The following is a 25,388-nucleotide window of genomic DNA, read 5'->3' as shown; positions in this document are numbered from 1 at the left end:
TGTCTTTGGAGAAAAAATTGTTTGAGAAGCAAGGTCACGAGCTCTAGCATGAAGTCTCCATTGACATTCTTTCACACAACAACTTTATTTAGTTTTAGTTGAAAGTTGTGAATGTTTAGGTTCAATAGGCATAGACTTATTTTGTTATTTCAAGGAAGGATGTATAGAAGAAGGTTTCTTAGGTTGAACAATAGGAGATGTTGGGTGCTTCCCTTTGTAAGGTGTAGGAGGTGGAACAACACCATATAAAGGAGGAATAGAAGGTGTAGGAAGGAAATCAGGTCCATCATGAGGAGGAGGCATAGGTCTACCCTTAGGAGGAATAATGTGATTTTCCTTAGGAGGAAGAATAGGTTTATCCTTAGGAGGAAGAGGGAGACTATCCTCAAGAGGAGGAATATGGTCATCACCAGGAGGGAGACTAAGTGTTGTATTTATAGGTTTACTCGAGGATAAAATCATCTTATTTTTTAATTTTTGATGGGATTTAAAGAGAATCACTTCTAGGTTGAAGAGGTTGGAATTTTTTGAACCAAAAGTAATCAAGACAAACATCTCCATGCCTCATCACAGGTTGATACGTGTTGTGATTAACAATTATAATTTTATCATCATGAGGAAATTTTGAACACTTGTGGATAGTAGAATTGACCACTTTCATGGACGAGAGCCAAGGATCTCCCAACTTCACACGAAAGTGATTGTATGTAGGAATGATAGAAAAGACAACATCTAAGAAATTAGTGCCAACCTCAATAGTAAGAGTGCTAGAAACAATAGCAGAACAAGAGAAACCATCAAATATTTTAATGACCACCTTAGATTTATCATATGTCACTTGATGTAATTGTAAGGTATAAGGAAATTCTTTAGTTATCACATTAACTATACAAACTGGATCAATGAGCACCTATCGTGAGGGTATGCCTTTTATTCTCACAGTGATATATAAGGGGCCATTGGGTTCCTTAATGGTATGACTAAGATAAAATGTAATGCATGTCCTTAGGAGTTTCAATTTTATCAATAAGGTTCATCACATTATTAGGCTCAAGACCAAGATCATTGAGAGAGAAGATAAGATGATCAGTCTCAATCACATTAGTAGAATGGGAAGGTAAAGGATCAATGAAAATTTGAATAATTTGAATAGGAGGAGCTACAAATTTTTTCCTTTATCATTCACACCAGCCAAAAATATGTTATTGTTATAAATCAAGTCTTGAATCTTACTCTTTAAGGAATAACACTTTTCAGTATCATGACCATGTTGACAATGATATTCCCAAAAATATTTGGAATCAAAGGTGAGGAGGTATTTGATGGATTAGGTGTCTTAATAGGGAGAAGTTTAAACACATTCCTTTGTAACAATGGTATTGCAATACTATGCAAAGATTCATTAAGAGGGGTGAATTCCTTTATAAAGTATTTGGACAAAGGAGGCACACTTGTTGTTGCGGCTACTACTTGACTGTTGTTATTTTCATTGAACTTGATGAATCCCTTATTCAATTTGAATTTCACAAAAAGTTGTTGAGCACTTTCACTTTTATCAGTTAGAGCCATTGAAGGTGATTTTTCCAATTGACTCATGGTAAGGTGATAATTGTGAAGTACTGCATACAACTACATAAAGAAAGTAAACTATGAAAAGAGAAGTTTAAATCTCTAATGTCATTCTCTAAATTAAAAATGAAAATTATTTGAATATCTTGATCAAGAATAGGAAAATAAATTTTTGAATACAGATGTTTGTATCTACCAATAAAATCAGTCACTTTCTCTTTAACACATTGCTTACAATGCATCAAATCAGTCAAAGTAATTTTAGGACCAATATTATTATGAAATTGTTGAATAAAAGCATTAGCCAAAATTGTTGAAATGAAGTAATATAATAAGGAAGCAAAGAACACTACCATTGCAAAGCTTCATCCCTAAGTGTTCTAGTGAACAATTTAGCCAAAAGTCTTTGGTCATGAGAAAAGTCACTACACAAAGTTTGGAATGTTTTAACATGAGTCAAGAGATCACCTTTTCCAATATAAAAGTCCAATTTATGGGCTCCTACATGTTTAGGACGGAAAAAATGAACAATGCCATTGGATAATGGGCTCTCTACACCAAATGTTGGCATATTATATTTAGATTGAGTCATGGAAGCTATTGTTTGTTATAAAGAAGACATTGTTTGGGCTAGATTATTGATGGTAGCTTTGGTGGATGAATTGAAATTAGACATGTTGGATTGAGAAGGAGGAGTAACATTGTTGAATGAAGGTGGAGCGTGAGAATAAAGAGGTGGGACACTATGATAGGTAGGTATGGGAGATGATTGGATAAAAAATGGAAGACTCATAGGAGGAGGGATGAAAGAGTTATAATTAGAGGAATTCCCCCCTTGAATAACATGTGTACCTATGACATTTTGTGTAGAGGTAGTCATGATGTTAGATATAAAGGTGGGAAAACTAGCTATAGGAGTAGTCAGAGGAATGAAATGATTAGGTTGACTAGGAGGTTGTGTATAATCAATAACTTTATCAAAACTCTTTATAGGCATAATATTAGTATCAACAATATGGGCAATGCCATGCAACACATCAAAACCAAGTTTATCACTACGAACCATTCTTTTTAATGCTTCAATCAATGGTAAAGATTCACTTTCCAACTATTTTTGACTCATCCACTATTGAAGAGTTTCAATTGATTGCTAGTCTTTTCCAATTGGTCAACAAACACCCTAGTTAGTGATTCATCCACATCACAAATATTAAGGATAAAGAGGATCATTTGTAGGATTAGAAGAACCGCCAACATCCTCATGGAACAAATTATCCAAATTAGGCTCCATCTCCTCAGTACTTAAACCTTGGTAAGCCTTAATTCTACAACTTCTTCTCATGAGGATATTATAGGTTGGACTAATAGTAGTAAAACTCATGCACAAAGGAGGGAAACTAAGGATTTAAAATTTAAAATTTAAAACTTGAATTTAATTAAACAATGCAATTTTTTTGTAATAATGATTGTTCAATTAATTAAGCAAATTGATTTGTGATTTTGAAAAGATAAATTCATAAAGAACATGCAATCCACTAGTAAAATTAAAAATAAAAATTAAGAGATTTGTGAAAGTAACGTCTTAATTTTTAAAATTAATTTGAAATTGGATCTAAGATTACAATTTTGAATTTGAATGAACATAAAAAATCAGATCTAGATCAAATAATCCAAAAATTAGACAACCCACAAGCTCAATTTTAAATTTAAAAATTAGGGTTTTTGAAATTAACCTCCAAATTTTTTAAATTTGATTGGAAATTAAAGTTGTAACTGAAAATTTGAATTGTAGAATGGGAAAATAATCATATCTACAATAATTAATCCAAATTAAGCAATTGAAAAGCTTAATTTTAAATGTTAAAATTAGGGTTTTGTTGAATTTAACCTCTAAATTTTGTATATTTAATTGGAAATCAAACATGTAAATGTAAATTTGAATTTTAAATTGCATAAACATTCATATATGAGAACATAAATTAGAATTAAATGTGTAAGGAGTCAGGTTCACCAAAATGTAATGGGTGAAAAATTAGGGTTTCCATCATTAGATGTATGAAAATCATTATTTTTTTCTTAGTGACCTATTACATTCAAAAGAGGGTTGAATCAAATAGATTTCATCACAAACCAACAATGATAAGGCCTAAAAATACTGATTGGATTCAAGGGGTGGATTTGTTTGCCCTCTTTTGTGAGTTGAATTGCTGAAATTAGGGAAAAGTGCTGAAAATGAAGACTAAAACACGAAAAACAGTGAGCTACATATGCGGGACTGAGACACACACATGGACTTGAGAATTATAAGAAGATTTAAACCTGATCCCTAAAAAATGTCCAAAAATGTTGGGACTATGGTTCATGTCGCTTTGGTCCTCTGAAATTTTTGCACACCAAAAGGGGTTGATTCATCTCTGCAAATAATGTCAATTTTGAAGAGCACAACTCCATACTTATTTTCTGCACACAGAAAAATAGGGAAGTAGGTTGGGAATAGGGGCTTGCCTAAGTCAAACCCCAAATCTGGAATTAATAACAAAATAGAGATAAAAGATAATTGAATTGTTGTAGCTGAAGATTCTCCTTTTGAGGGAGATGTTTAATAATGACTGAAAAACAAATGATGTACCTCCTTGTGAAGTTTTTTTTGCCTCCACATGGTATTAGGGTTTCATGAAATCTTTGAAAAAATAGGATGTAAATCTCCACTTCAATGCTTGAACCTTGACTTTGTTGTTGCTCCAAGGATTGAAGGTTCAGACTAATTACTTGCTCAATTGCTCAATTGCTTGAATGAATGATTGAATGCATGTGTGTATCTTATGCCTATTATTGAATATATATCCAAATGAGAGGGAAAAGCCTCATTTTATACTTGCCCATTGAAAAACTTATTAATTTTTCAACATGAGCCAACACAGAGTTGGGTTTCTTGCTCATATTTCAAATGGCAAAAAGGGTTTTAAAAGGGAACCAATTAGGGAGGGCTAAAGTGTTATGCCCTAGTCCTAATTAGGACTAGGGTGTGGCACTCTAGTCCTACCCCAATTTAGGGCTAGGATAAGGTGCCTAATTGGTGCAAAAATAAAAAATGTAGTCATACTTATCTTATATAAGAAGAATTAGGTCCCAGCCATGCCTAGGGGTGCAAACATGAAGGTAGGGACCCAAATGTGGTCAAAATCATATAGGGGTGCAATTTTAGGATGTTATAGTTATAGTAACTAACGATGCTTTGGTAACATTATCAAAGCCACGAAGAGAAAGAGAATCATGTTGAATAAGAGGAGTATCCACTTTGATCCTACAATAAGTAAATGCTACAAACATTAAGACCAAATCCATTATCTACTAAAGTTTTCCTTAAAACATTACCATTAATAAGGAAAATAATCATAAGAGGATCATATTGATTTTGGCCTTCTAAACGAGGCTATTCATTTTGAGAGAACACAATATCAGCTTTATCTTCATGCATACATTCTCACAAAGGAATCATATCATTAGGTCTTATAACAGGTTAGATATCACAACTTTTTTAAAATTCTTGTAACATCCCATGGTATGTGGATGAAGTTTAGATTAGCTCCCAAAGGGATATCTTGGAAAGAGTAGTAAAAAGTTGCTCAACAAGATCATATTCCTTTCAATTTTTTTAAGATGAGGTGCAAGAGTAAGGGTTGATTAAGAAGTAGGAAGAGAACAAGAAACAACTAGAGTAGGTTGCCTATTGTTTCTTGTGTTATATGTGTTATAAAATGCGTTATAAATTTCTTGAGTGATTTGTTTTGCATAATTGAAAGGACTCTTGGGATTACTAGCACCTTTAATCATGATTACTAGTTTGTTAGAAGTTTGATTAACTTCAAAACAAAGATGCACAACATCTTAGGATTTTTCAGGTTCGTGTTTATAACCATTCACATGTATTATGATTAATTTATGGCAAAATGATGGTTTAGGATTTGTAGAGATAAACTTAATAGAGATGAAGTCATCAAGGGATTCATCCACCCTATTGAAGTCATCACTACTAAACAACTTAGTGAAGGCATGAAAATCCTGTAAAAAGAGATCCAACATAGTTGAATAACTTTCTCCAGGGGAGGGATTGGATTTTTTTCTCATTTTTCTTATTTCTTAATCTATTTAAAGAAATGCTAGTTATAACTGTTGCAATAAAATAAAGAAATCTAAATTAACAAAACATGTAAAATGTAATCTAATCTCACATAATGTAAAACATAACAATACATGGAAAAAAAAAGATTTTTTTTTTCTTTTAATGTTTTTAAATGAAATGAAAATGAACATATAAATCAAAAAATGCAATGCAAGAATGTCAAGTTCACCAAAATATTTAGTGCTTAGAAAGGATACAAGAGAGATGAATCCCTAAAACCCTCTTTCATGTATAAACATTGGAATACATAACCACAAAAGGATGGGATAATTATTCATCCACTCTTGTCAAAGAGGGTCAAGAAAAACCTTAGGGTTCCTATTCTTTTTCTATTCTTGGATATTGATTTGGAATGATTTGGATATGGAAAATGACTAGGATCTAAGCTTACGCTAATGAATAAATGAATTACTAAAATTGAGGGATGCAGAATCAAGTACTTCATAGCAAGTACAAAAATGAAGTGAGAATCTAGAGGTGCACATATGACTAAAATCTAGCCTAAAATTTATTGGTAAAGGTCACCTAGAACACCATTGTCTTCTTATGAACCATTAAAATTTGGAATATTGAGACTTGCAACTTAGACCTTAGTAAATGTAGAGTTGATGTGAGGAGAATGGCACCTAGATAACTCTTGTCCTAGATAGAGATTCCCCATACACCCTTGTCCAAGGTTTTCTCACTCATTGCAATGATGATCTATCTCTATGTCTTGAGTGGCTTTTGAACTTTTTGTCTATGTCAAAAACCTGTAATTGTACCTGCAATATAAAAGAGGATATAGTTGTGGCTATATAGATGTTGTGACCAAATCACATGTTGCCCCATCGCAAATGGGGACCCCCACTTTTTTAAGGATAGTTGTAGTAGAATAGGTGCCTTAGTTTAGCATAGTTTAGAGTTATAGTTTCTCTTAAAATTAAAAATACAAAAGAAATTAAAAAATTAAAACTCAAAAAAATAAAAAATTTAAAAAAATACAAAAAAATTTAAAAATTCAAAATTTTGAAAAATAAAAAAATGAAAATTGCGAAAATTTGACTAAGGCATAGAAAATAACCAGTTCCTCTCAACGGTGCCACTGTTGCTTTTGAGCGATGCTTATTTGCATCACAAAAATGACCATATTCTTAAATGAATATTTTATGTTCATTCCTCTATTTAATTAAATCCAATTTAATTAAATCACCCACATTCCTCTATTTAATTAAATTCACTTAAGCCCTTTTTGCATCATTTAATTGAATAAATCATTTTATTTAATTAAAACCCTTCTCTCTACTTTTTAATTAAATTCACATTTAATTAAATAGTTTACCCCAATTAAATAAATCTAATTTATTTAAAATCCCCAACTTGCAACCAAATTGAAATAAAGCAACTTATTTTAATTAATTCTATTTTCCTCACCCACTTGCATTTTCCTACATCTCCCACTTGCATCCTAAACCCTATTCCTAAATTGTTCTAGAATCCATCTAATCCTAATCAATTAACCGAAACCCATCAATTATCCCCTTTCCCTAAATTTGAGGACGTCACTTCTCAAATTTAGAGTAAAGTCTTCAAAATGCATTAAAGCCTTTATCCATTCAACAAGATAACTTGTTGAATGCCCCCAAATTTGGAAGAACTCTTACAAATTTGTCCCCAAAGTCTTCAAACCATTAATGGTTAACTAACCCTTAGTCGCATGGTTAGAGACTTTCTGCCTAACTTAACCTCCATCTAACCCAAGGGTCTCATCGAGCATTTATTGCTTTGACCATGGTTATTCCTTTAACCCTTGCACAAGAGTTTATCCTCTGGGTAAAAGCTTTATCCAATGGATAACCTTAACCTAACCTTAACCCTTACCCCCTAGGGTAACCATGAGGTCTTCTCAAGCATTTAATGCTTCTTACATCTCCTCTCAACCAGCCTTATGTTGACAATTGTCACCATTTCATTGGTGAGAATTGTAAACATGGATTGACAACTTTCAATCTTGGCCCTTGATTAACTCTTTCAATCCTAACCATCCATTGCCCTATTTTTGCTATAAATAGAGCTCTCCTTCCTCTATTTTGGGGATCCATGAATCTAAGAAATCTATTATCTAAAATCCATGCAAGCTTTAGTATCTCATTTATGCACAATTTTAGCACATCTAGTCTCTCTTTGCAAAAGGAATTAATCTAATAAACATTTTAGACTACATCCTTTTATCATTAGCTTAAATCATATAACTAGTATATCATGTAAGGATAGTATTGCTACTAATCTTGTCATCTTATAATCTAGTTTATTGCATTTGGTAGAATCATGCATAGATAGGATGCATTTTCATGTTAAAATCAATCAAAAGCATCCCTCGTTCTTGCATTTGTCATCCCTAAACCACTTTGATCAGTGATCGGAGAGAAAAGGCATTGGTTTGAGGGACCTTGTGAGATAGAGAACCATGGAACCAACCTTGGGAAGCTGAGTAATCCTTCATGACTCCATAACTTGCACCAAGAAGTCTTGTGGGTGTGTGGACAAGTCTCTTTGAGCTTCACTTTTCGCATTAAGTTTCATTGACCCACTTTTCCCGCATACATTTCTGGTGCCCATCGTGGGGCACTACCCCATTAATCAAATTGGTTTTAAAAAATAAACACTTTTGTAGGTACGTGGGAAACAGGAATTAACACGTAGAAAACATCCCTTAGCGCATTTGGTGGATATTTTAGCACATCCAGCACATTGTTTAGCACATGAGGTCTATACTCTAGCACGTGAAGTCCTTACCTTAGTGCATAGTCTCCACTAATCATTTCCTGTAGGTCTCAATGTGGGAGAAAAATAGAATAGCGCATCGAAAAAATAGTTTAGTGCATCGGGCCTTTTCGATAGCGCATCTAGATTACTTTATAGCACATACAGTTTGTTCTGTAGCACATCACAAACTGAGGCAAAAAAATAAAGGTTGTAACTGAGTGCGAAATTAGACTTGTTGAAGTCCACTTTTATCTAACGATTTTGCTTGTTATTTCGCAGGGTTCTAACAATTTTCTTGCAGATAGGAGCTCCATTTTTAGGATCATTGAGATAGTTTAGAGTTTTTACTAAATTAGATAAGTTAGTTAAAATTTGAACTTTTTTTTAATTTTTCTTAAAACTAAACTCACATTTCAGTTGGGTACCTAAAAAGAAACACAATCAAAATCTTTCTTTCTTTCATAGGAAAAAAACTTTCCTTTTTGGGTTATTAAAAAGAACAAGACAATCTTTCATTTTGCAAAAAGATTAAAAAACAACCTCAGCATCCTTTGGTGTTTAAAAGGATCAACTTCAAATTTTTGCAAAGTAAAAGAAACCACATTTGTCAAATTTTTGTTTTCAAGTTAAAGAGGGAAGTCCTTCCCCTTTTATCGATTTCTTTTGTTGACCACCAAGATCGAAGTTCTGCTTTGTTGACCAGGTTCTTTTCCTAGATTAGAAAATCATTGCTTTGAAGGAATAAAATAAACACCATGTTTTTGTGGAGCAACATCTCCATATAGATTTTAACAAATCATTGCAATGAAGAGTTAAAATGAACACTTGTTTGCTTTGCTATGAAAGTGGAAGGAATATGCTCTCCCCTTAACTAGGTGATCAAAAATCCAGACCAATCTTGCATTTTCAGTGTTTATTGCATTTAAATCCTTTAGCAGGCCTGCCTTCCTGAGGGGTTGAAAAACTCTTAAAGCCATTCTTTGGCCGGTGTGAAGGGAACGACCTAAGTGGGAAATGTCTTTGATGCCAAGTCTTCCAACCCACTATAATCAAAAGTGGAAAGCAACAAAAGTCCTTTTCAACAATTGTGCACAGTGATTAGCCTTCCCCTGATATCCTTGAGATATGTAAAACCTTTGTTCTAAAGGTTCGGAAGCCTCCTGAGGGATTTTATCACTGACAGCCGAATAGGAAGCTTGATTACGAACCTTAGCATAAAAACTTTGAGCCAAGTCAGTAACCAGACATTTGTAATATCATAGTGCAAGGGTGGGGAAGAATCCACCCCCAAGATCGCTCACCATATATCTCCCAAGATAACTATTCAATTGTGAAGCAATTCACTTTGAGTTAATTTATGGCAAAAGGCAAAAAAACAGGCACCCTCTAGGGGGTGACACGGCTGTTTGAGCTGACAGAGTATCAAGACTAGTGGGCTATAGTATTACTTATGACCCTTGAATAAAGAGTCTTTTTGAAGTGTATTCTTTGTATCCAAACCTGTTGAAACATTAGGGATTTGAAAACATCCTCGCCAAACATACACTTACTCTTTAGATTAAGCAAAAATGGTTACTTCTTTGGTGCTGTGTCTTCATTTGTTACTTCAGAAAATCATCTATCATCACTTAAAACTCAAGGCAAAAACTCCAAAATTGCAAAAAACAATCAAGTCAAGGCAGTTTAGCGCATAAGAGAAACATCTTAGTGCATCAGAACCATACTTTAGCACATCAAATCCTATCTTTAGCATGTAAAGTCTTAACAGTAATGCTTCACTAGAATCTAAAATCAGCAGTAGTAGTTAGCACATTCTGGAAATAGTTTAGCATGTTGAAGCATCATCTTAGCGCGTGGAAGTCAACCTTTAGCGCATTAAGTATAGACAGTAGCGTGTCAGCGGCTCATATTAGTGCATGATCTTTTAAAACAAAGCTGAAACAAAATTTAACCAGTGAAACCAGTTAGCGCGTAGCAGGGGGTAGCATAGCATGTGGGGTCTTTTACTTAGTGCTTTGAGAACATTCTATAGCGCATAGCGTCTCTGTTTCAGTGTGTGGTCAAAACCAAAAAAATAGGGGGCCAATCAAAGGTCAAATTGGAAAATTTTGAGAACATTTTCGGAAACCTCCTTTCATCAGCCTTAACTTCGTCAAATTAGAATACCAAAAATAGAGTATCAAAAGCTATTTCCCAGCAAATTTCCATCAAACAAAAGTTGTCCAAATCTGAAACTGGTTGCACGATAAATATATCTATCCTATCAAAATTAGGAAACATCATCACAAGTGGCAAATAGGTCCTTTTTACCACACGGATTTTTATCCCAAAATACACTTGTTTAAAACTCCAAGTTGTCAAATTGAGTTTGCATATCGGGAAAGCTCTATTCCATATCATTTGATGCACTTTGTCATGAGGGGGCATCTAAACCTTCACTTTGATAAAGTAGAACTTAAGTTTCCAAAACAAGATAAACTGAATCCAAAACAACTCAAAAGGAAACCATTGATTGCTTGTGCATGACTAATCCTCATATTCTGAGAAGAAAGAATATTTATCATAACACTAAGTTGAAGAAATAACAACCAAGTTATTTGAAATTTGCCAAAAGAAATAAATTTTTATACATCAATCGTCAACTCTTCAAATCTCATCGAACATTCCTTCGTCATGTGCAATTGTATATTCAGAACAAATCAAACAAATTTGACAAGGAACCTTTGAAGACTAGAGCATTCTGTCAAAAATCTGCGTTAATTCAACGAATAAATCATGGAGGAAAGATCAATCTAGCATTCTTTCCCAATGAGTGCATCACTTATAACTTCCCAAGGTTACCCCCACCAACCCCCGAATATTTCTAAAATGCCTATTGTCACTTGCTCTCAACGAAACAAACAAAGCGAAACACCACCAGGATCAAGCATGAATTGAAGATTATCTAATCCTTTTGAAGGTCTGCATCTAGAGGACACTAAAATTTCTGAAGAACTTCTTCAAGGATGTTAAGAAAGTGCTTCATTTCAAAAACTTGTGGAAAGACTCATGGAAAATGACAAAGAATAATACCTACTCATGCTCACAAGCAAAGGAGTTAAACTTCTAGAGGACTTTGATATAGACATTTTTCGAACAAGATCTTAGCATTACAAATATCAAGAATGACAACAAGAGGAAGAGACACGTGACCCTGAGTAGGATATTCCTGAACAAAATCTACAAGAACAAAATATACCTGAGAAAAAAATCCCCGAGCAAAACATACCATTCCATACCCCATTTCAGCCTAGAATTAATGCAAGAGAAGAATTCTTCCCTTGACAAAACAATGTACCTTTGATTGCTCTTACTCAACAAATGCAAATGTTACAAAGACAAATGCAAGACATGCAACAAGGTACAACATTACGATACTCCTTAAATGAAATTTTTCCTTATCTGTTTGAAAAAAGATTGAACATGATACCTTTTCCTCCAAACTCAGATGTTCCCAAATTTGACAAATATGATGGAAAAAGTGATCCCCATGATCATGTTCAAGAATTCTGCACAATGAGTCTTGAATTCACTCATGATGATACCTATTTGATGAGGTTATTCCCAAGAATCTTGTGAGGGCAAACAATGAAATGGTTATCCAAAATAACACCTCCCGTTAGATCATTCGATGAAATAGTCAACAAATTCATAACTCAATATTCTTATAACATTCAACATGTATCACCATGTTAAACATCTGTAACACCAAATAGAAAAACAATGAAACATTCATGGTTTTCCTTCAATGGTGGCAGCGTATGGTTTCAAGATATCATCGAGATATCCTTGAAAAGGAGAAAATGGAAATTTTCATCGACAACTTGAATGGTGAGATGAGTTACAGGCTCAAACTCCAATGCATACCATCTTTTGCTAAATTGATTGAAAATGGCATTCAAGTAGAAGAAGCATGTGTCAAGAAAGGAACACTAAAGTTCTTCAAAAAAGGAATGAGTTCATCACATTACAATAACCAAAACAACAACAATTTGGACAAATCCAGATTCTGGACCAGAAAAAAAAACAATGGAAATGAAGGAGGCAATGAATCACATGATCCAAAATCTAAGCAGCCCGTGCTCGCATTATCAGGAATCCTCAAGCTACAAAAAATCCCAAAGGTGCTAACCTAGACACTAACACTTACACACCGAATACCAATCAAGGTCAACCCAACACCAACAATGCCAACAATGCTCAAAACAATCACACAAATCAAGGGCAAAATAACAATTCACGAGGTAAAGCCAACAATTTCCAAAAATGTGTCTACACACCATTGGGACAATCACTGGAGTCAGCATTCAAAGAACTCCTGGCAAACAAAATTATCTCTTTACCAGCAATCAGCAACTATGAACCACAAATCAAACCACCTTGGTGGAATGACTCGCACTTTTGTGATTTTCATCGCAACAAAGGTCATCAAACAAATAATTGCATGAGACTAAAAAACATTGTTCAGGACATGATTGATAGAGGTGATTTAATGGTGGATGGTCTCAAGACAAATGGTGACCATGGAGCCTTTAAGAATCCTCTTCCAAACTACAACAAAGATGGAGCTTCAACCTCAAACAATACACGTGGGGCTCGTATCAGTCACATATACAATAACACCATCAATCATATATGGGTTGTAGACAATCAAGTTAATGTCATCACAATCAAAGACAGGTGTGAACATGAATCCATCAACGTAACAACCAAAGCTCAAAAATATGTCTTGAAGGGACATATGCCGACAACAAACACCATACCCAAAATTCAATATGACCTAGTCAGTCAACTACGCAAAACTCCTGCTCAAATATCTATACTGGAGTTGCTGAAACTTTTGCCAAAACACAAAGACATATTGGAGCAAGCATTACTCGAAACAAATGTACCTCAAGATTTGGATGGTGACAAATTCCAAGCCATGGTGGCTCATATGGCAGGACCTCATAACCTCACTTTTTCTAGAGCATGATAATATCTCATTGAGCCATTCACATAATACTCCTCTCCATATTGAAGTCATAGTCTATAAACACTAAGTTAAACAAGTATTAATAGATGGAGGAGCTAGACTTAATATTTGTACCTTCAAACTTATCCATGCATTAGGCTTTTTTCAAGAGTCTATTGATCCACACAAGAAGATCACTATAAAGGCATATGATGATGAGGAAAAATCATCTAAAGGAACCATGATGTTGTCTGTTCAGGTAGGACCGATACAAAATGATACTATGTGCCATGTCTTAGACATAGATCTCACTTACAATATCTTATTAGGTCGACCCTGGACACATGAAATGCAAGCACTACCTTCTAAATATCACTAGTGTGTCAAATTTCCCTATAATGGCTAGTGTTGGCAATATTGCATTATAACAGACAATGAAAGATTGTTGGCATTTCAATAAGGATATTGAGAAGGTTGTTGATGATTATGGATATAACTGATTAAAGATGTTTTACTATCTTGATATTATTATTTTGTCATTGATGTCAAGAAATTGATTTTCTAATTCAGTATGACGTTGCCATATCTTGAGAAGTATGATATGAAGATTATAAAGAAGTTGGTAAAAGACACAGGAGAGAATATGATGAATAAAGGGATGAATAAGGTATTCAATGGGCAACTACTACCGGGTCAGACAATGATGAGATCATGATGTTTTAGATTGTTTTAACATCATACATATGTTGTAAAATGTAAAGGTTAATACTATACTATGTTATCAAGCAAAGAACCTAGTCAGTAAACCCTAAGGAACCTAGTTGGTAAACCCTAAGGTTATCGCTATCGGTTAATGAAGGCGGAATGTCTACCAAGTGAAGTTTAGTATTCACCGAGTTGTTACCGAGTTGTAACTGAGCTATAACAAAATGCATTAAATGTTTACATGCAGTATTTAATGAAAGAAGCTAATGAGCTGGAGCGAATCAATGATTGGTAAGCTGTGGAAGAAGTTTGTTAACAAATCTAAGGTAATGGAAAGTTAGTATGAAGATCTACAACTCAGATTGAACCGGAATACCCTGGCACAAGTTCCAAGACTATTATGCAAGTTCCAAGGTGGGGTAAAATGTTTTCAGATCGAAAGATGCATTGAACCTAGACAAGATTGAAGATCTGATGGCTATGATTGATCATGGGAAATGTGATCAAGGAGATTAAGTGGTTGCCTAATTGTTTATAAATAGGAAACTGTTGATAAACAATGAATGTGGGAAAGTGTATGTATAGGGATGCTACATAGTGATTACTGAGCATAGAAGCTTGAAGACCTATTAGAATAATAGAGTATAGAAGCCCAGCAGATAGATAAGATTAGTTCTATGTCTAGATTGTATTGAACAAATAAGAATCTACTTTAGCATTTTAGATGTGAAGTTGCAGATAGATTTTTATTATTGTTATTTTGTGAAAGTGATAGAAAATCTCTTAACCGAGTGGACTTAACAGTCTTATATGTAAATCCTCTAGAAAAGTGACATTCTGATTGAGTGTTTGAAATCCTTTAACAAGGTCACTTCTAACAAAGTGAAGATCCTAACAGATCTGAGGGAAATCCCTTAACCGGGTCACATCTAGCAATGTGTTTGTAATCTTTAACAGGATTTGCTTTTAACCGAGTATACTCTAGAAGAGTATATTTCTTAGTGGGTCCAAAATCCCACAGTGGTTTTTCCCTATTTGTGTTTCCACATTAAATCTGGTGTTATGAGGTTTATATTGTTCATATGCTTTTGAGTTTGCATGTTTGACAGTTTTGGATATATGACTGATATATATGTTACCGAGGTTGAATCCGATATTTTTATGGATGATTAAGTTTGTATGATTCACCCCCCCCTCTCATCTTGTTGGCTATTGGATCTGTACTTATATTAAGTATCAAAACTATCAATTGGTATCGGAGCTTTGGACTCTGGAAGGAAAGTTTAAAGGCACTTGAGTTAAAGATCCAAAGATGTATAAGAAGGATGCAGCGAAGCTAAACAAGTCAAGTTTCTCTACATGGCAGAAAAGGATGAAATTATATCTATCAGGAGTTGGAGAATATGTTGAATACTATCTAGAGAATGATTTTGTCACACCGAGCACCTATCCATTGACTATGGAAGAGATAAAGGCAAAGCAAGAACATATTCAAGCAATGATTGAAATAACATCTGCATTGACCGATTCAAAGTTTAATGATCTAGAAGGCTGCAATAATGCAAAGGCAATGTGGGATAAGCTCATATAAGTATATGGAGGAGATGAACATGTTCGAAGAGAAAAAGTAGACAGTTTAAGAGGACAACTTGAATCTATGAGGATGAATGAAGGTGAGAACATAACTAAGTACAGTACAAGACTAAAGGAGATTGTCAATCAAATCAAAGGAGCAAGTGGAACTATTGAAGAAAAAGATATAACAAGTAAGTTGTTAAGAACCCTTCTACCAGCTTATGCAATCCAAGTCTCAGCAATCAATGAATTAAGGTCTATACCTAATATGCCAGTTTCCTTGGATGCTACTATTGGTAAGCTACATGCATTTGAGTTAAGTAATTTTGATAACAGTGGATCTTCAGTAAATAAAGTTGAATCTGCATTTAGTTCTTTTCATCTTGATGAATCTAATGATTACAATGAAAGAAAGTATAAGTACTCTGAAGGAGATCACAGTGGAGCAAGTGAAAGATTTCATAAGAAAATGGAAGAAGTACACAAACTGTATGAAGAAATCAGAAATCAAGAAGAGTTTGAAGCACTATTAGCCAAAAGGTTACCGAGAGGCAAAGGTAAGTATAAAGGAAAACTACCTTTGAAATGTTTCAATTGTGATAAGATTGGACATATGGCTTCTAACTGTCCTGACAAAGATTTTACTGAAAAGAAAGATTACTGAGATGATAGATAGAAAGATAACCATTACAAAGGACACCGAGACTTCAGAAGAAGAGATAGAAAGACATGCTTAATAGCTGATGAGGAATATAATGATGATAAATCAGATGAGACTGATATAGAGGAAGTTGTTTATGTGGCTATCAAGGATGGATCAGGTGAAGAAAGGTATGAAGAAAAAGCCCTAATATCTCACATAAAAACTAATGATTATTGGATTATAGATAGTGGATTCTCACATCATATGACAGGAGATAAACACAAGTTTGTTATGTTAGAAGATTATGATGGAGGCTATGTTAGATTTGGTAATGATGCACCATGTCCGGTAAGAGGTAAAGGATCTATAACACTTCTTGATAATGCAAGATGCAATGATGTTTATTGGGTTGAAGGTTTGAAATACAATTTGTTGAGTGTAGCACAACTAAACAACACAAGTTACCAAATAGAATTTCAGAAAGGAATTGTCAAAGTTCATGACAAGAATGGAAAGTTAGCTGCTACTGGGACACAAACAAAAGGTAATACATTTCACCTTGACTCAACTCAAAATAAGTGTTTGCATGCAAATATTGATGATACCTGGCTATGGCATAAGAGGTTTTGTCATGTAAATTTTGATAACCTGATCAAGATAAGTAAAAAGCATAGAGTAAGAGGTCTACTGAGTCTTGAAAAACCTGAAAATGCTATGTGCCAAGGATGCCAGATGGGTAAGATGACAAGATCAAGCTTTACAAGTAAGTCTTACACTTCTAAGGGAATTTTAGATCTAGTGCACACTGATCTTTGTGGTCCTATGAAAGTTCAAAGTTATTATGGTGATAAATATTTCATATTATTTATGGATGACTATTCAAGGATGATGTTAGTAATGTTTTTAAAAGAAAAATTAGAAGCTTTTCAAATGTTTAAATGGTACAAGGTAAGAGTTGAAAATGAAACAGGAAGACAACTGAAATGTCTTAGATCAGATAGAGGAGGAGAGTTCACATCTGATGAATTCAACTTATTCTACAATGATCATGGTATTAAAAGACAAGTCTCTGCACCGAGAACTCCACAGCATAATGGAATAGTTGAAAGAAGAAATAGATCTATTGTGGATTGTGCTAGAACACTAATGATTGAGAAGAAGGTGCCACAAACATTTTGGAGAGAAGCAATAAGCACAGTTGTTTATACCTTGAACCAAGTTCAATTGAAGAAAGGTACTTTGAAGACACCATATGAAATCTGGTATGATAAGAAACCTAATGTTAGTTATTTTAAAATCTTTGGAAGTAGATGCTATGTTCATAAAGATGATAGCAATGGCAAGTTTGATTAGAAAAGTGAAGAAGGAACATTTCTAGGTTATTCTTCTAGAAGCAAAGCATTTAAATGTCTGATCAAATCATCTAACAAAATAGTAGAAAGTGCAAATGTGAAAATTGATGAATTTGCTGAAAGAAATGATGAAGGAAATTCCAAAGAACTAGAAGACTATGATGAATTTGTCTATATGCAACCAAGAAGTCCTACCAAGAAAATTGTTGAAGAAAATGAAGAAAATATCTAGTTATCGAGTGATGAAAAGATCATATAGAGCCTACCGAGCCTGTATTAGCCAAGTATGTCAGAAGACATCATGCACCAAGTCAGATTATAGGAGATAAGGATGATCCAGTGATGACAAGGAACAAACTGAGATAGAACACATGTTTGATATCTGAATTTGAACCGAGAATAGTAAAAGAGGCATTTAATAGTGAAGATTAGGTAAATGCTATGACAGAAGAGATTGATCAAATCAAGAAGAATGACACATGGACACTAATCCCAAGACCAAAGGACAAAAATGTAATTGGTACAAAGTGGATTTTCAGAAACAAGCTAAATGAAAAAGGGGAGGTCATTCGAAACAAAGAAAGATTAGTTTGCAAAGACTATGCACAAGAAGAAGGAATTGATTATGGTGAAACTTTTGCACCTGTTGCTAGACTTGAAGGAGTAAGAACATTGTTGGCCTATGTTGCTTTCAAGAACTTCAAGATATATCAAATGGATGTCAAATCTGCATTTCTGAATGGAATATTAGAAGAAGATGTTTTCATTGAACAACCAGAAGGATTTGTTGAAGACAATAATAAAGATCAGGAATGTAAGTTGAACAAAGCTTTATATGGTTTGAAACAATCACCAAGAGCATGGTAGGAAAGATTGCACTCTTATTTGATTAAGATTGGTTTTATAAGGACAAATGAGAACAACAACATGTACATGAAGAATGATGAAAATGGAATACTGATCTCAGCCATATTTGTTGATGATATTATATTTTGTGGAAATGACTCTTTATGCAAGAACTTTGGAAATGAAATGAGAAAAGAATTTGAGATGTCATTAATTGGTGAGATAAAGTATTTTATAGGTTTACAAATACTACAAATGAAAAATGAGATTTTCATTACTCAATCCAAGTACATAAAGGAAATCTTGAAGAAATTTGGAATGGATGATTCAAAACCAGTAAGTACTCCTATGATTACCAAATATAAATTATCAAAGAATGATGAATCTTCATCTGTTGATGAGACACTCTACGGATCCATGATTGGAAAACTAAAATATGTTGTTCATAGCAGACCAGACATAGCACATGCAGTAGGTATAGTTGCAAGATTCTCTGCAAATCCTAAGGAAACACACATGAGAGCAATCAAAAGAATTTTTGGATAATTGAAAGGCACAGAGTATTATGGCTTAGTATATTAGAAAGGAAGTGATTTTGATTTAAAAGTTTATACTGATGTTGATTGGGCAGGCAACATTGATGACAGAAAAAGAACAAGTGGTGGAGCTTTCTTTTTAGGAGAAAGACTAGTGAGTTGGGTTAGCAAGAAACAAGGATGTGTTTCACAGTCAACAACAGAAGCTGAATACGTTGCTGTAGCATTGAATTGTACCAACATTGCAGGGATCAAACAACTGTTGGAATGTATAAATGAGAAAGTTACCGAGCCAATGACTATATTCTGTGACAATACTAGTGCCATTAATATTTCAAAAAATCCTGTTATGCACTCTAAGACAAAGCACATATCTATCAAATATCATTATCTTAGAGAAGAAAGTGGTGTTGGAATATGTTAGCACAAATGAGCAAATAGCAGATATCTTCACCAAGCCACTACCAAAGGACACTTTTGAATATCTCAGAAGTAAGTTAGGGGTCCTACCCCTATCTTCTACTCACTGACCGAGTTCGGTGAAAGCATCAATCCGATGACTCTATTGAATATCCTTTTGGGAGTTGATGTTGGAGTTATACACTTTAGGATGTTTTCTAAAAGTGTACTGGAATTAATACTAGAAATAATACAGAGAATATTACAGGGAACATGAATTGAAGACAAATGCTCTAACTGAGACTCAGTTGATACACAACAGCAAGAAATAACTTCTTATAGAAACAAATTATGTTTTAGTTCTTTTCTTTTTCGCATTGTTGTCAAAGGGGGAGAATACCTATGAAAGGGGAGAAGAGTAGACTATAGATTGGAAAGAAGATTGAGAAAACAGGAGAAGTCTAATGTATGGGGGAGAGCATTTCAGCATTTTAGAATCATAGCAATCTGAATCTATCAAGGTCAAATCAATTGGTTTTGCCATCAATGCCAAAGGAGGAGATTGTTGGCAATATTGCATTATAACAGACAATGAAAGATTGTTGGCATTTCAATAAGGATATTGAGAAGGTTGTTGATGATTATGGATATAACCGATTAAAGATGTTTTACTATCTTGATATTATTATTTTGGCATTGATGTCAAGAAATTGATTTTCTAATTCAGTATGATGTTGCCATATCTTGAGAAGTATGATATGAAGATTATAAAGAAGTTGGTAAAAGACACAGGAAAGAATATGATGAATAAAGGGATGAATAAGGTATTCAATGGGCAACTACTACCGCATCAGACAATGATGAGATCATGATGTTTTAGATTGTTTTAACATCATACATATGTTGTAAAATGTAAAGGTTAATACTATACTATGTTATCAAGCAAAGAACCTAGTCGGTAAACCCTAAGGTTATCGCTATCAGTTAATGAAGGTGGAATGTCTACCAAGTGAATTTTAGTATTCACCGAGTTGTTACCGAGTTGTAACCGAGCTATAACAGAATGCATTAAATGTTAACATGCGGTATTTAATGAAAGAAGCTAATGAGCTAGAGTGGATCAATGATTGGTAAGCCGTGGAAGAAGTTTGTTAACGAATCTAAGGCAATGGAAAGTTGACATGAAGATCTACAGCTCAGATTGAACCGCAATACCCTGGCACAAGTTCCAAGACTATTATGCAAGTTCCAAGGCGGGGTAAAATATTTTTAGATCGAAAGATGCATTGAACCTAGACAAGATTGAAGATCTGATGTCTATGATTGATCATGGGAAATGTGATCAAGGAGATTAAGCGGTTACCTAATTGTTTATAAATAGGAAATTGTTGATAAACAATGAATGCAGGCAAGTGTATACACAGGGATGCTACATAGTGATTACCGAGCACAGAAGCTTGAAGACCTATTAGAATAATAGAGTATAGAAGCCTAGCAGATAGACAAGATTAGTTCTATGTCTAGATTGTATTGAACAAATAAGAATCTGCTTTAGCATTTTAGATGTGAAGTTGCAGATAGATTTTTATTACTGTTATTTTGTGAAAGTGACAGAAAATTTCTTAACCGAGTGGACTTAACAGTCTTATATGTAAATCCTCTAGCAAGGTGACATTCTGATTGAGTGTTTGAATTCCTTTGACAAGGTCACTTCTAACAAAGTGAAGATCCTAACAGATCTGAGGGAAATCCCTTAACCGGGTCACATCTAGCAATGTGTTTGTAATCTTTAATAGGATTTGCTTTTAACCAAGCATACTATAGAAGAGTATATTTCTTAGTGGGTCCAAAATCCCACAGTGGTTTTTCGCTATTTGGGTTTCCACGTTAAATCTGGTGTTATGAGGTTTATATTGTTCATATGCTTTTGAGTTTGCATGTTTGACAGTTTTGGATATATGACTGATATATATGTTACCGAGGTTGAATCTAATGTTTTTATGAATAATTAAGTTTGTATGATTCACCCCCCCCTCTCTTCTTGTTGGCTATTGGATTTGTACTTATATTAAGTATCAGAACTATCAGCTAGGGGGTTTTTATATTAGCTGATCATAATCCATTTCAGCATTGTAATGCTATGGGGGCAGCCCAAGACAACTTGGTTCCACATAACAAAGAGAAACAAAACTCATGAGCACAAGATTTTCAACAATAAATGTCTAAATCATTACCTAGAGATTTCAAGCAGAAAATGAAGATCAAAGAACAAGGCATGGGAGAATACTCTTTGGAACCCATGTGCTTGGCCAACCTACCAACATCACCTAGATCTCATGGATTGCCTACCGCATCAACACATCAAGCAACTTAGCCCATCACCAAGTTTGATGGCACATTCATTCAACTCGACACTCTAGCACATGAATCTGAGGGAAAGGATATCCTTAGTTGGCTATACAAAGATGAGGAAGAAGACTGAGTAGCTACTATGGAAATAGCTATACCCACACACCTATATGGAAAAGGCTACTTAATCATGCAGCAAATGGGATACAATGGCACAAGACCTATTGGTAAGCATCAGGAAGGCGTCACAAAACCATTGGATCCTCCTTCACAATTGAGTAAAGACAAGAAGGGATTGGCCTTTGAACTCACTCTACTACCAAAGAAGGTACCATGCAAATATCGAAAACCTCAGTGGAAACAAAAGAAGAAGTACAAAGAAGACTCCTAGCAGGAGGCACTATTTGAGTCAGCAGAGACAATATATAAAGAACGTGAACATCAAGAATGAGAACAATGTCAAAAACAACCTATCAACCAAAAGAAGGAAGCATCTACTGTAGAAGCACATCATATTAAAGAGCCAACATCCAACAAAGAAGGCTCCCCTTCGAATTACATCATTCCTCCCCGAGGAGAGACAATATATGAACAAATGCAAAGAGTGGAAGCAGGATCTGACATAGAATCAGAGAAAACTATCAAACTTGTCTCAATTATCAAAGACCTATTCTCACCCTACAACATGCTAGTTCATAGCACTGCTAGAATCTGGGATAATACCTCTAAGACTGATTCCAATGAATATGAATGGGGTAGCTATTCTAACATTACTGAAGATATTTGTGCAAATGACAGTAATACACCCATCTCTCAAGAAGAGCGCGACACAAAATCTAGACCACTTGAATTTGGTCCACAAAATATCTATGACGCCAAGGAAAATGAGCAGCAACATTATGGGCAAGTCTATATGGAAGATGATACCATCGAAGACCTTGATGAAATCTTTAACTTCTTTAACACTCGGCCAATCATGATGATACTTCCATCCTGACACTTACAGCAGTAGAACTTGATCTGCCAAATGATTCTTTACCACTTGTCTTTCCTGACCTCATAGACTAGGACAAACCTAAAACTCATGATATACCAATTTTCCCAAATGATGAATCCATTATCCATTACTTACATACCATTAACCCAAAAATAGACTCTACCAGCGAACAAAGTAATGATGTCTGCAATCAGGGGAGTGCCAAGTCTCTCAGTCACAAAAATGAACCAATTAAAAGATCTACTGCTGAAAACTAGTCAATGGCAGTAATAATTCACACAAAAGTAAAAATAAGGGACACATCTAAGGGTGAAAACCTTTTTGAGGCACCTAAAGATGGGAGACTTGAAACTCTTCCTGAGCATTATCATGAGCGATCACCCATATTGATTGAGCCCACTCAATCAATCAACATTGGTTCTACAACAACAGCCAAAACTATACACCTTGCAGAATCTCTGTCAGAAACAAAAAGATCAGAATTTATCAAATTTTTTAAAGAAAAGAAAATCAACTTTGCTTGGTCATATGAAGATATGCCCGGGATTGATCCATAATTAATAATGCACCACTTGTCCATTGCTCCAAGAGCTAAGCCAGTCAAGCAAAAACTATGAAAGATGAATCCATAGGTAGCACTCATGGTCAAAGCTGAACTAAAGAAACTATTAGATGTCAGATTTATCTGATCCATCGACTATGCTGAATGGATCTCCAACATTGTACCAGTATCAAAACTAGATGGCAGTATCAAAATATGCACTGATTTCAGAAATGTCAACAAAGCCTATCCAAAGGATGACTTTCCTTTACCCAGTATCGACATAATTGTAGACCTCACAACAGGCCATGCAATGCTATCACTAATGGACGGTTTTTCAGGCTATAATCAAATCAAGATAGCCCCAGAAGATCAAGATAGAACAACATTTACTTATCCTTGGTGAATGTACTGTTGGAATGTCATGCCTTTTAGCTTAAAGAATGTAGGAGCAACTTATCAACGAGCAATGACAACAATCTTTCATGACATGATGCATACCTTCATGGAAGACTATGTAGATGATTTACTAGCTAAATCCTTCACTAGAGAAGAACATCTAAGAATCTTAGAAATGATTTTTGATAGATTGGAAAATTTCCAAGTTAGGCTCAACCCTAAGAAGTGTGTCTTTGGGGTTACCTCAGGAAAGTTACTAGGCTACATAGTTTTAGCTAAGGGTATTGAAGTGGATCCAACAAAGGTACAAGCCATTATGGAGATGCCACCACCAAAGAACATCAGCCAGCTCAGATCTCTACAAGGACGACTCCAATCAATCAGGTGATTCATCACTCAACTAACATATAAAAGTCTCCCATTTAATCATTTGCTACATAAAAAATGTACCATTCAAATGGGAAGCCAAATGTGCAGAATCTTTCTAACAAATCAAATAGTATCTAATAAATCCACCAGTTCTAGTACCACCAATAGCAGGAAAGCCACCCATTCTATACATTTCAATAATAGATATATCACTAGGGGCATTGTTAGCACAAGAAGATCTACAAGGCAAGGAATGAGCTATATACTACATCAACAAGACATTGAACGGATATGAATTAAACTATACATTCATTGAGAAGGCTTGTCTAATAGTAGTATTCACCTCTCAAAAATTCTGACACTACATGCTAGCTCACACAATTAAGATGGTTGCAAAAATTGATCCTCTCAAATATTTACTCAGTAAAGCAGCTCTTACAGGCAAATTGGCTAAGTGGGTCATGATCCTTAGTGAATTTGATATCCACCACATAGAACGACGAGCTATCAAAGGACAAGCAATTGCAGATCAACTAGCTGAAGCACCACTACTTGGAAAATAAACTATGGAGATCTAATTTCTAGATAGAGACGTTCTTACTATCTCCCCCAAACAATGGACCTTATATTTTGATGGATCCTACACACAACATGGCTCAGGTGTTGACATTCTGTTTATCACTCCTAAAGGACACACTATACTAAGATCATATAGGCTTATGTTTCCATGCACCAACAACATTTCTGAATATGAGGCATTGGTTATAAGCATCAAAATGGCTGTAGAATGGCAGATCACTGAATTAAAAGTCTACGAAGATTCATAACTCGTCATCAATCAAATCAACAATGACTATTAGACAAAGGATGACAAGCTGCTATCCTACAAATGAATGGTGGATGATTTCAAGCAATATTTTGTATACATCACCTTCAAACAAATACCAAGGTTGGACAACAAAGAAGCTGATGCCATGGCTACTATCACTTCACTACTACAAATTCCAAAGTAATAGAATTGTTATGAGTTCTTGGTAGAGAAATTGTTCTCCCCTGCCTATGACCATTCGGAATCCTATGTTATCTATGACTTGACTAGTTCCGACTCTCTATTATATGGACCCATCTATGACTATCTTAAGAACAATATCTTACCCATTGACTTATCCCAAAACTAGAAGCGCAAC

Source organism: Cryptomeria japonica, chromosome 6 (assembly GCF_030272615.1).
Source record: "Cryptomeria japonica chromosome 6, Sugi_1.0, whole genome shotgun sequence".
NCBI classification, from domain to species: Eukaryota; Viridiplantae; Streptophyta; class Pinopsida; order Cupressales; family Cupressaceae; genus Cryptomeria; species Cryptomeria japonica.
The sequence above is the reverse complement of the archived record's forward strand: the minus strand, read 5'-3'. Positions refer to the sequence as shown.